We start from the raw sequence: 12,979 nt of genomic DNA on the forward strand, positions 1-12,979 counted from the left end.
CTGTTTCTCTAGCCCTCTCCCTGAATCCATACAACTCAGTTTCTCCCTGTATGTATCTGGCACCCACCAAACTTGATGGAATTCCTCACAAGTTTTGTTTTCTTTAAAAAACTATTTTTTTTATTGATTTCAGAGAGGAAGGGAGAGGAAGAGAGAGAGAAACATCAATGATGAGAGAGAATCATTGATTAGCTGCTGGGGATCAAGCCCACAACCCAGGCATGTGCCCTGACCAGAATAAAACTGTGATCTCCCTGTTCATTGGTCAATGCCCAACCACTGAGCCATGCCGGCCCTCACAAGTTTTTAAAGAAAGACTTCCATGCTGGCCTAGGCTGGTTGTTGCAAAAAGAGCCCTGGGCTGTTCAAATGTTGGGTATTATGCTGTTTCAGGGAATTGTTATAGTGGAGCTAGTGGAGTTCACCAGGCTCATACCGAATCATGTTAGACTGTATGAGGGGAGTGCTTCACACAGTGACAATGGTGAATATCCCTCTAGGCCTCCCCTTGGAGTCACACAACTCAATTTCTCCCTATATTCTCTGGCAAACCCTGAGCTTGACAGGAATGCCTTAAAAGTTAAAAAAAAATCTTTAAATTTATTTTTATTTTTTTTTAAAATTTCTTTATTGATTACAGTGTGTGTCCTTATTCCCCCATTATCTCCCTTACCCCTCCCTCTTGCCCTCACCCCAACCCCCTGTTGTGTATGTTCATTGGTTAGGCCTATGGCATGCATACAAGTCCTTTGGTTGATCTCTCCTCCTTACCCCACTCTCCCCTACCTTCCCTCTGAGGTTTAATGGTGTGATCAATGCTTCTCTGTCTCTGGATCTATTTTTGTTCACCAGTTTATGTTGTGCATTATATTCCATAAATGAGTGAGTTCATGCGATATTTATCTTTCTCAGCCTGCCTTATTTCACTTAGCATAATGCTTTCCAGTTCCATCCATGTTGTTCCAAATGGTAAGAACTCCTTCTTTACCTCAGCATAGTATTCCATTGTGTAGATGTACCACAGTTTTTTAATCCTCTCACTGCTGATGGGCACTTAGGCTTTTTCCAAATTAAATTTATTTTTCAATTGCAGTTGACATATAAGCATCTTTGAGAGGTTTTTAAAAATAATTTTTACAAAAAATACCAACTTGGTTTATTGGTTAAAAACAGTGGTAAAATGGACATAAAGCCAAAAGTTAGAATAGGACATTTTCACATTATCTCCCAACTCAAAAATGTATTTTCCATTATCTAAGGTTAATGTGTTAAGCTCTGGTTCCCTAAAACCCCTCACTGTTCACCTACACTGGAAACAAGTCTTGCTAGAACTCATGAGAGGAGGATGCCAGAGGCAACCTAAGTCTTGATTACTCCTTTATCCTTTAAATTCTCTGAGCTGAAGGGAAGCAGAGAATGAATAAGGAGGCCAGAAGGGTTGGAACTGGAATCTAGGGCCCACTGCCAAAGATGTTCTAGAAATAGCTGTCCTTGTCTCCTCTAATCCCAAATAAGTACCATTGTCAGGACTTAAGAGGGAGAAGAAAGGAGATAGATGGTTTGAGAACCAGTTGTGGCTTCCAAACAGTCCCCTTGCATTGGTAAAACCAGTGAATGCAACCAGTCCAGGACTGGGGGACCCCCACTTTCTTTCTCCCACCCAATCAAGAGGTAAAAAGGAATTCCTTAGGGGTACAGCAAGCCCAGATGCTCTTAAATCTCCATATCATTTTCATTGTAATTTTCATGGTCTCTGTCATAGAATTCACTGGGTGCCTCTGGCCTACTGTAGTTCTCCTCAGGACCACTTTCCTCTTCATCAGCCTCATCAGTCCTGTCACTGGTCAGGAGGTCTGTGGGCACACCATGAATCTGGACACTAGGTCCATGGTTCAGCATCTTTAGATTTTCAAAGTTTGTTTAGCAGATCTGGTCCAGATACTGGCATGAGTTCTGATTCTTGATGCAGATGCTGACATCTGGATGGATTGTGAAATTTGGGGCAAAGTACTCAAAGTATTCACTCTAGGGAAGCTCCTCACTAATAGCTTCTTCTTCCAGCAGTGAGGTCTCCAGCACCGGGCAACATTACAGACAGTATAACTATCACCACCTAGCACCAGTAGAGGAATACTGATGCTCTAAACATGTTCAACGCATTCCCTATATCCTCAAATGCTGAGGTTAAAGTAGTCCAATTCATCACAGCCCAGAGAGTCAGCTCCACACTGGAAAACATTGCACATGTGTTGGTAGAAGTCCACCACCTAGTTGATAACCAGCTGGAAAAGGAGTTTATAACTCTGGTCATCAGTGCCATCCCACAGGGGCACATTGAGACAGTAGTAGTGGCCTCCTTCTGCTCCAACTTCATACATGTCACCTGTGCTCAGGAAGAAGTAGTTTCCATACTTGTGGAAGGACACTGTCATGACCTGGTCAATGACATAGAAGGCTTTCTGAACCCCATCATCATGGTGGATACCAATATCAATGTAGAGCACCTGAGGGTGGTACTTGAGCAGTTCCAGGATGCCAATCACAATGTCATTGACATAGCAGAAGCCAGAGACCTCTAACTTCTTGGCATGATGCAGACCTCCAGCCCAGTTAATGGCAATATCACAAATTTTGTTCTTCAGCTGGGTTGCTCCTTGAAGAGATATGCCTGTGTAATTGGAACAAAACTCAAAAAGCCTGGGAAACACTGGGCAGTCACCATCCACACTGAAGGCATTAAGGCTCTTAGTAAAGCTTTGCATATTGGTGGGGCTAACTCTAGGAAGTCAATGTAGTCCTCAGAGTGGAAGCAGCACATGTCATGTTGGGAGGCCTAGTATGGCTTGAAGATGATTATCTTCTTACAGAGCCTGTAGTGCAGGACCCGACTATGGATCAGTGCCAAACAGTGAGGCTTCATAGGGTGCCCAGCCCCATAGTGGAAGTTAACCACATTGGGGCCATAGAATTAGGCTGCAGTTTTTGCTATGGTGCCTGGGGGACCAGGCCCTGCACCTCAACTGTCCACCCAGCTGCCAGCCCCCCCGCCCCTTGGAATGTTTAAAGACTGCAACTCAGGCCCAGGATGGTTGGTGCCAAGAGAGTCTTGGGCCATGTGCAAGTTGGATAGGGTGGGGTCCTAGAGAGTCATCAGGGTGGAGCTAGTGGAATTCATCAAGCTAATGCAGAATCAGATTTGGCTTTGTGGGAGGACAATTCAACAAAAGGACAATGGGAGCTAAGAGCAATTTAAAGTAGAATGAGTAGAATTAATTTCAAATGTATATCACTCCAGTTCATAATTTTGCACTTGGGTATATATCACTTTACATTGTTTTGCTCTGTTAAAGGCCTTTTAGAAATTAAATAGCTTTGTGCACATATTAGGACATATACTTGTTTATAACTTTATATCATAAAATAATGTACAACTATTCTTTTCTATTGAGGTCTGAAGGGAGAATATCCTTCAATGTGTACTTTTACGTAAGTTTTCTCATTTTATTTTATATATAATTTATAATATGTTTTTATTGATTTTAGAGAGAGATAGGGAGGGTAATGGAGAGAGAGATAGAAACATCAATGAGAAACATGGAATGGCTGCCTCTTGCATGTCCCCTTCTGGGGATCAAGCCAACAACCTGGGCATGTGCCTCTACCTGGGATCAAACTGGTGACCTCTCGGTGCATGGGTAATGCTCAATCCACCTAGCCACACCAGCTGGGCCCATTTTATATACTTTATTGTTTTTACAAATGAATCATAGAGAAGACAAAGTTAATTGCCCAAGGTTACCCAACTAGTTAAGGGTGCAGCCAACATTCAAAAACAAGTCTGTGTAACTCCAGAGGCTATGCTTTTCCCACTACCTCACAATGCCTACAGGAAACTAATTTAAGTTCTTGGAGGGCTTTGTCTTTTTTTTTTTTTTTTAACCTAAGCTGTTACCAAATAAATTATAGAAGAACTGAATGGCATAGTATTCAATTCTTTCTATATATTTTGGAAGTAGTATTTTCTAAAGGAATTATGTTTTTGTTTAAACAACCAGGGTTCTATGACTAGAGTATTTCCAAATAAGGGTGTCTTTCCAAAAATTATTTGCTTTCTTGGCAGTCTCCATACATTCTTTGTGAATTCAGCTACATTTCCCATCTTCCTTGTTTAGCAAAGAATCATATGTTAGTAACATTTTTTGAAAGGTGTGGCCTGGTAATATTTTTTTCAGATTTGAAATGGCTAAGTTTCCTGTCCTCATAAGGTCAAATTGTGGTGAAGCCAGCTGATAAGTTAAGCATTTTTAAATTGACTTTTGTTTGGATATAGCTTTGTGTAGCCATGAATGTGGATATGATTTAGGAGTGAAAGCTTATGCCTAAAATTTAAGGCACAGATATTTCAGCCTTTTCATAAGTATGAGACAAATTCCTTTGTGTCAGAATATGTTGTCTTTTTTTTTTCTTGATCAGAGAAAAATGTATTTTATCATTGTAAGTGCACTTAGGAGAACTGACCCTTAAGTTGAATTCATTGGGGTGACACTGGTTAACAAAATTATAAAATTATATAGTTTTCAGGTGTACAATTCTATAACACATCATCTGTATATTGAATTATGTCTTCACCACCTCAAATAAAGTTTCCTTTCATCACCATTTATCTCCCCTATATCCTCCACTATTTCCCCCCAATGTCCTTTTCCTCTGGCATGGTGAAGGGATTAAGGGACCCTTAAAATATATACGGCATGTATCACTCTCAGACTTCAATCACTGTTATTAAAAAAATAACTATTTTCTATAACATCTATATTTCAGACTTTGAACCCCAAGAGCTCTATGATGGGAGACTGGTGGGGAAAAACACTAAACTCTTTCATTTTTAGAGTCTTCACCTCAAGGCTGTAACATCATACTGATATCTTATGTTGTACCAAGCCATTGGGAGGTACTGGAGTGAGTAGCAGTGATGAGATGACAGACAGATAGTTATTAATTGGAGGTTTATATAGATGACCGCTGATAGGTCCACACTACAGGTGAGCAATTGGGGCCAGGGAGGGATGCAGGAGGTTGGCCAGTGAGGGAAGAACCATGGGAGGGCTCCAGAGCATGTCCGACCTGAGTAGCTCAGTCCTGATAGGCTGGACCCCAGCAGCAAGCTAAACATCTGGTCAGAGTATCTGTCAGATGTTTTATTCTGCTGTGGTTAAAACAGCAAACATTGGAAAAACAACTTATATGTTCATCAGTGGAGAACTGAGTAAATAAATTGTGATACATTCATACAATGTAACATAAATGGTTTTAAAGATTAAATACATCTAAATGCATTGCCATAGATAATGGTAAGTTATATAAAGTGAAAAAAAATTAGAAAACTATGATCCCATTTATTCTTTTAAAATATAGACAAGTTTGGCTCTGCCAGTGTTGCTCAGTGGTTGAGCATCAGTCTATGATCCAGGATGTCACGGTTCGATTCCTGGTCAGGGCACATGCCTGAATTGTGGAAATGTCAGCCATGGTTGATGCTTCTCTTTCCTTCTTGCAGGGTGCCAGAAGACCTGCTGATCTCTCTCCTTCACCCCCTCAGAAAGGTCAGTGGGGTTGTCTAAGCAGAGCTTCTTTGTCTACCATCATTAGCACGTGGCCACTCACTCTGTCCTCCAGGTCACCATCTAGACCCACCAGGTCCAGTTTCTGGAAGAAATGGCCCTCACACACTGGGGTAGCTTCACCATCTGGAATTCAGGCAAGCAAGGGCCCAAGGCTATATGACTGGTGGCCTGACAGACATCAAACAGTGCAAGGTTGTTGCATTTTGCAGCATCAATGAGTACAAGATTTAGAAGGGCTTCTATTGCTGGGGACTCTCAGAAAAGACCCCAGTCTGGAGTTCTGATCCTGCGCTTCTGAGCTGCCCGGTTGCCCTTTATCATCTGTGCGAAGCTGGATCTTTGGGGGTTGGGAGTAGCCATGGAGGAGAACCAGTGGCTCCTGCATCTGCAGAAGGGGTTGGGCTTCCTTCACTTCCACTGGGAGACACCTACAGCAGTTACTGACAGTCGAGGACCGAGACACAGCTCTGCTTTGTACCACCTCACCTCTCTGCTGTTCTGGTAGGGACTTTCTTTGCACTTACTTTTTGAATTAAGTGCTCACTGGACCTGGAGGATAAGACAGCTGAATTATCCCATGTGCAGCACTGCAGGAGAGGCTGTGGACGTCACAGGCCTCACTGGAGGCCAAGGCTGACCCTGGACACAGGCCACTGGTTATCTTGGACCCCAGATCTTGTCTGTATGACTTGGGCTAGTTTTCACCTACAATGAGAAACTGCTCATTTAGTTCAGGCAGGAGGGCACGTTTTAAGGCTAGATACTAAATATAGTTTAGTAAAATTTGCTCTCAAACTTTTTTTTAAAAAAACAAAAATGTATTTTGTGAAACTTTTCCTCATTGAAAACTAGCAATCTCCTTTTATGCCTCCTGAAAACCCCCCAGCTCTGTGAAGGTTTGTGTGGATTGTCTAACAAACATACTTAGAAGACCCATCTATGGCAGCAGCATTCAGGGACCAGAGAAAGCCAAGTCATGAAATCACACCCTGAGTCATTTGGGATGCTGGTGTGCCTGACTTGTTAAACCAAGCTGCACAAGTGTTTTGCTAAGCTCTCTACTGTACTGGCTTTTAAAAAATAAGTATTTTATTAATTTCAGAGAGAGGAAAGGGGAGGGAAAGACAGAAACATCAGTGATGAGAGAGAATAATCTATTGGCTGCCTCCTGTCAGCCCGCCCCCCCCCTACTGAAGATCTAGCCTGAAATCTGGACATGTACCCTGACCAGCAATCCTGGTTCATGGGTTGATGCTCAATCACTGAGCCACACCGGCTGGGTTGTACTGGCTTTTGAGTAACCATCTCTCTTCATGTTCCACATTCATTTCTGATATCTTTAAACAATTATCATTTTCAGAGTTTTGAACAAAGGGAAACAATGCCTTGGCTCCAATATCAGTTCCCTTCATAACACTAAACATGTGGTCACAACTAGAGTCTTAGTTCACCTTTTCTCCCTGAGGACATAGGTACTGAAAAGAGAATTGGCTGTCTCACTGGTTTCACCCAGGGGATATATAGTTGTTAATAGGATCTATATAATAAAGAGGTAATATGCAAATTTATCCCCATACCCTCACATGATAAGATGGCCTCCCCCATGTTGTTACAAGATGGCTGGCAGGGGAGAGAGGTTGGGGGGGGGGGAACCAGGCCTGCAGGGGAGGGCAGTTAGGGGTGATCGGACCAGCAAGGAAGGGCAGTTGGGGACATTCATGCCGGCAGGGGAGTGGTTAGGTGTCAATCAGGCTGGCAGGGGAGCAGTTAGGGGGTTATCAGGCCAGAAGGCAGAGTGGTTAGGGACAATCAGGCAGCTAGGAGTGGTTAGGAGCCAACAGTTTTGGATTGTGAGAGGGATGTCCGACAGTCGGGGTCCCAGATTGGAGAGGGTGCAAGCTGGGTTGAGGGACATCCCCCCCCATGCACAAATTTTGTGCACCAAGCCTCTAGTATGATTAATAAGACCACTTGGGTATATGATGTTGTGGCAGTGTGGCCACAGAATTTTGATTTATTCCACAGGCCATTTTGCTATTTTATTACTCTCTCTACTCAAGTCCATTTTTAAAAAGGTTATAGCTATATGATGGCACAACATTAACAATTTTTATTCAATTTTAATTTTTGACTGTCATAAAAATCCAAGCTTTAATGCACTGATATGAATCATTCCAAGTTGTTTTGCTCCATGGGACAACATAATAGCCAGATCTACAAGTTTCTGGTCTGGTCATTAACATAATTCAGCCAGCCAGGCAGAAATCTAGTCCATCACTCAGCCATTGAATCCCAACAGAAAACTAATTTTGTCAGTTATAGTAATTTTGTCTAAAGGTTTATAATTTGAGTAATGCTTTTTTAACAGACTATTTTTCCAGCATGCCCTTGGAAAGTGTGTCTGGAAAATGGAGATATTATGGAAAATAGAGAAATAAAAGTAGGGGAAAGGGGGATCATCTTTAGATGAGTTCACCATATTTGCCTCCAGTTCTGTTTTTAGCATTTGACTACACAATATGTTCAAGCCCAGATAAATGATTGCTTCCCACAGGTCACCATCATTCTTTCCGCTCATCTCCAAAGCCATTCATAATCATCTCCAAAGTGTGTTTTGACTTATGAGGTACTTTGAAAGGATACACCCAAGGTGGGAGGTGAAGTATTATCAGAGACTAGAAACAAAACTTAAATATTTGGCTTTGTTCATGGATGCTCCCCAAATTCAGTTATGTACATTCATGCTTCTGCCATATGCCATTACATTCTTTTTGTATAAAACACCCTTGATTTCCATGAATAACTGGTTAACTCTCCAAAGTCCTTTGAGATTCAAATTGTCACTTTTTCTAAAATGCCTTCCTTGACTTCTCCCCATAGATAATAATCCAAACAATTCCCATTTTGTAGCACTTCCAGTTAGACAGAAAATGTACTTTGTCGAAATCATTATCTTTCATGACTATCCCCAAGCCATTATTTAAACTTGACAACTACTTTATGAGGTAGACATTAATCCAATCAACCACAAAGGGAACTGTCTCTTTTAAGAGTTTAAGTAACTTCTTAAGGCTACACAATTAGTACACGGTAGAGGAAAGATTTGAACCCAACTTCTGCGGTCTATTTATTAAGTCCCTATAGCATTGTTTTCTAAAAAGTGGCACATAAACCACTGCTCCTATGAAAGATGAATTGAGATGATGCATGAACATCTTGATACAAATGATTTTTTGATCTATTCATTTTTGTGCAATATACAGAGAATAAGAAAACAAATACATTGTCAACATTTTGCCAAATTTGCTTCATATTTATTTAGAAGGAATACAACCTCTTTGTTCACCTCCCAGATCTCATTCCTCTCCAACCCTCCTCAGAAATAACCACTTTCTAAATGTAGCAATGATCATTCCTTTATAAGAGTTTAAACTACTGCTGTGTACATACTTATCAATATGCAATATGCAATGTTGTTTTGCATGCCTTTAAACTTTATATAAATAGGACATAATCTATGTTTTTTTCCACCCTGTTTTGTTCCTGAACTATTTTGTTATTGATACACATGGCCTTTGCACTTGCATTTTTGAAATAAATCTTTATTTTCAGCTTATTACAGTTGTTCCTCCCCCACCCCATAGCTCCCCTCCACCTGATTCCCACCCCACCCCTGCCCTTACCCCCCAACTGTCCTTGTCCATAGGTGTATGATTTTTGTCTAATCTCTTCCTGTACCCCCACATTCCCTTTTCCATGAGAATTGTCAGTCCACTCCCTTTCTGTGCCCCTTATTCTATTATATTCACCAGTTTATTCTGTTCATCAATTTTTTTATTCATTTGATTTTTAAGATTAACTTGTTGATAGATATGTATTTCTTGTCACTTTATTGTTCATCATTTGTATCTTTACCTTTTTCTTCTTCCTCTTATTAAAGAATACCCTTCATGATTTCATATAATACTGGTTTGGTGGTGATGAACTCCTTTAGCTTTTTCTTATCTGTGAAGCTCTTTATCTGACCTTCAATTCTAAATGATAGCTTTGTGGGGTAGAGTAATCCTGGTTGTAGGTTCTTGCTACTCATCACTTCGGATATTTCTTGCCACTCCTTTCTGGCCTGCATAGTTTCTGTTGAGAAATCAGCTGACAGTCGTATGGGCACTCCATTATAGGTAACTGTTTTTCTCTTGCTGTTTTTAAGATTCTCGCTTTGTCTTTTGCACTTGGCAATTTAATTATGATGTGTCTTGATGTGGTCCTTTTTGGATTCCTTTTGTTTGGGGTTCTCTGTATTTCCTGGACTTATAAGTGTATTTCTTTCACCAGGTAGGGGAAGTTTTCAATGATTATTTCTTCAAATAGGTTTTCAATATCTTGGTCTCTCTCTCTCTCTTTTTCTGGCACCCCTATAATTTAGATATTGGTAGTCTTGAAGTTGTCCTTGAGGCTCCTTGCACTGTCTTCATATTTTTGGGTTCTTTTTTCTTTTTTGGTTGGGTGTTTTATGATTCTTCATATTTCACATCTTTGACTTGATTCTTCTGTTCCTCTAGTCTGCTGTTGGATCTTTGTATATTTACTTTCTTTCAGTCAGTGTATGCTTAATTTCTAATTGGTCCTTTTTCATATCCTTGAGGGTCTCACTATATTTCTCAGAGATTTCTAGAAGATTCTTGTGTAACCTTATAACCATGGTCTTGAACTCTATATCCAGTAGTTTTCTTTCCTCCATTTCTTTCATTTGTAACATGTGTCTTTGTTTCTGCATTTTGGCTGCTTCCCTGTGTTGATAGAGTGGATTTGTGTGTTAGGTGTCTTATAGTGTCCAGTGGCTCAGTTTCCCTAATTACCTGAGGTAGACACTCTTGGTGCACCCCGATGAGGGTTGTGTGCACAGTCTTGTTGTAGTTAAGCCTTGATTGCTGTTGGTATCACTGGGAGAAATTGACCTCCAGGCCAATTGGCTGTGAGGACCAGTTGTGTCTACAATGGGAGAACTGCTGTGCTGGAGACACCCTTTTGGGGCAGAACTTGCTTCAGTGGGGCTTTGGCACTTACTGAGTTTATCTCCTGAGTGTGTCTCTTATGGATATGAAGAGTTGTAATCTGGATGTTCTCACTCTGACCCCTGAGTACACTGGCTTCTGAATCTCCAAGGAGATGCAAAATCAGCCACTGCCTGAGGCCCAGCAGGGAGTTACAGAGAGATCTGAAGATTCTACTCTTTGTTTGGGGTTTGGAGGTGCCCAGATGAGGCCCAGCTATGAAGCAATGCAAGCTACTGTAGAGACTTGGGTCTTCTTTATGAAGCTCTGGGGCTCTCTGACCGAGTTGCAGTTTGTTAGATTGCAAAAGGCCAGACCATTCATGTGCAAAAGCCTCTGAACACAGCTTGGGTGGGGTGAGTTATCAGGGAACCACCAGGGTGGAACAAAGAGCAATGGCTACTCAGCAGCCCTGCCCTGAAGAAGCCCCTGGGTCTCTGAGTCCCATGGCCTCATGCAGGAACAATGATTGCTGCAACCACCTCTGGAGAAAGCTGCCCTCTCATTCCAGCCTGATGCCAGACAATCCAGTTTCTCTCCATGTGAGGTATGATTCTGGGTCCCCAGAGTCTAGCCTGGAACTGGATTTCAGAGTAGTTGGGAGCTTATATCTCCCTCCCGAATGAAAAAGAGAACAGCGTACCCAGTTGCCAGCCTCTTTCGTAAGCACCTCTGTACCTCCACACTTCCCCACCTCTGCACCTCCTACCAGACTCAATGCGCTTCTCTCTTTCCTTATAGTTGTAGAATTTCCACTCATCCAGCCTTCCCGTGGTTCTGGATAATATTCATTTTGTCTTTTAGTTGTAGTATTGATATGGTTGTGTGCAGCAACAAGTTCAGGTGTTTACCTATGCAGCCATCTTGGTTGTCTCTGCTCCTGCATTTTTAATGCTGTAACTATTCCATTGTATCAATATCAGATTTATTTATACATTCTCCTCTTTACTGATGTATAAATTACTTACAATGTTTTATATTACAAATAATTCCCCACTTAGCATTCCTGTGCATGTCTCTTTGTATACATTTGCTAGATTTTTCTCTAGGATACAAACCACAAAGCAGAATTGCCAGGACATAGGTTATATGAATCTTCAACTTTATAAAAGATTACAAAGTTGCTCTCTAATATGAGTCAATTTACATATCCACCAGCAGTTTATAAGAATTTTATTTTCTCAAAATCCTCAACTAACTTCTTAGTTTTAGCTAGCCTTATGAGTGTGAAACATTATTTCATAGGTTATTTTTAATTTGTATTTTCTGATATTAGTAAAGTTTAAGATTGTTTCATAAGTTTATAAGCCATTGGATATCTTCCTTTGTGAACTGCCCATTTTTTATTGTAGAAATTATTTATTTTAAAACTTACATTCAGCAAAATTCATTTTTTTAATGTACAGTTTTATTAGTCTTAACAAATGCATAGAGTTGCATAATCACTACCACAAATAAGAGATAGGTCTTGATGCTCCTTTGTAGTAAATCGTCCTCAGGTTCATAATCCCTGGAAAAATTTTTTATTTTTTTCAATAGTTTTGTCTTATCCTAAATTTCACATAAAGGAACTATACAGTATGTAGGTTTTTTATGTCTGGTTTCTTTCGTTTAGTATAATGTGCTTAAAATTCAACAATGTTATGCTTTTTCAATAATTTGTTATTTTTTGTTGCTTAGTAGCATTCCTTTCTATGGATGTACTACAGTGTGTTTACCCATTTACCTTGAAGCATTGCTTTCCAAATGTTGGGAATTATAAATAGCCTGGCTAGGGTGGTTCAATGGATTGAGCATTGTCCCAGGGACCAAAAAGTTCCAGGTTTGATTCCTGGTTAGAGCACATGGCCAGATTTTGGGCTCAATCCCCAGTAGGAAGTGTGAAGGAGGAAGCTGATTGATGTGTTTCTCTCTCCCACTCCCTTCTGCTCTATCCAAAAATCAATAAAAACATATTTTAAAAAAAAGATGCTGTAAAAATTGCATATAGGTTTTTGTGAGGTATATGTTTTCATTTCTCATTGGTAAGTTTCTAGATTTGGAGTTGTTGGGTAGTATGGTGGGTATATATTTGACTTCATAGGAAATTGCCAAACTGTTTTCCAGAATGGCTATGCCATTTTGCATTCCCACCAACAATGTCTGAGAGTTTAAGCTGTTCAACATCCTCACCAGCACTTGATATTAGAAAGTATTGTTTTTCTCTATTAAGTATCATGAAAACTATAGTTTTAAAATACATAAATTTATTTTATTTGATTAATGAAATTCACTTTGAAGTTTGCTTTGTTATTTTTATTATAA

At 40.4% G+C, this 12,979-nt stretch overlaps 1 pseudogene across 1 annotated transcript; it reads right to left on the reverse strand.

Annotated features, from left to right (window-relative positions):
* Positions 1 to 1,713: 1,713 nt before the first annotated feature.
* Positions 1,714 to 2,647, reverse strand: LOC311614969 (histone deacetylase 3-like; annotated as a pseudogene). The gene has a single exon. The product of its transcript is annotated as a histone deacetylase 3-like (transcript).
* Between the last annotated feature and the right edge of the window lie 10,332 nt (positions 2,648 to 12,979).

This window comes from Pipistrellus hanaki, assembly GCF_964339955.1.
Source record: "Pipistrellus hanaki genome assembly, chromosome: X".
NCBI classification, from domain to species: domain Eukaryota; kingdom Metazoa; phylum Chordata; class Mammalia; order Chiroptera; family Vespertilionidae; genus Pipistrellus; species Pipistrellus hanaki.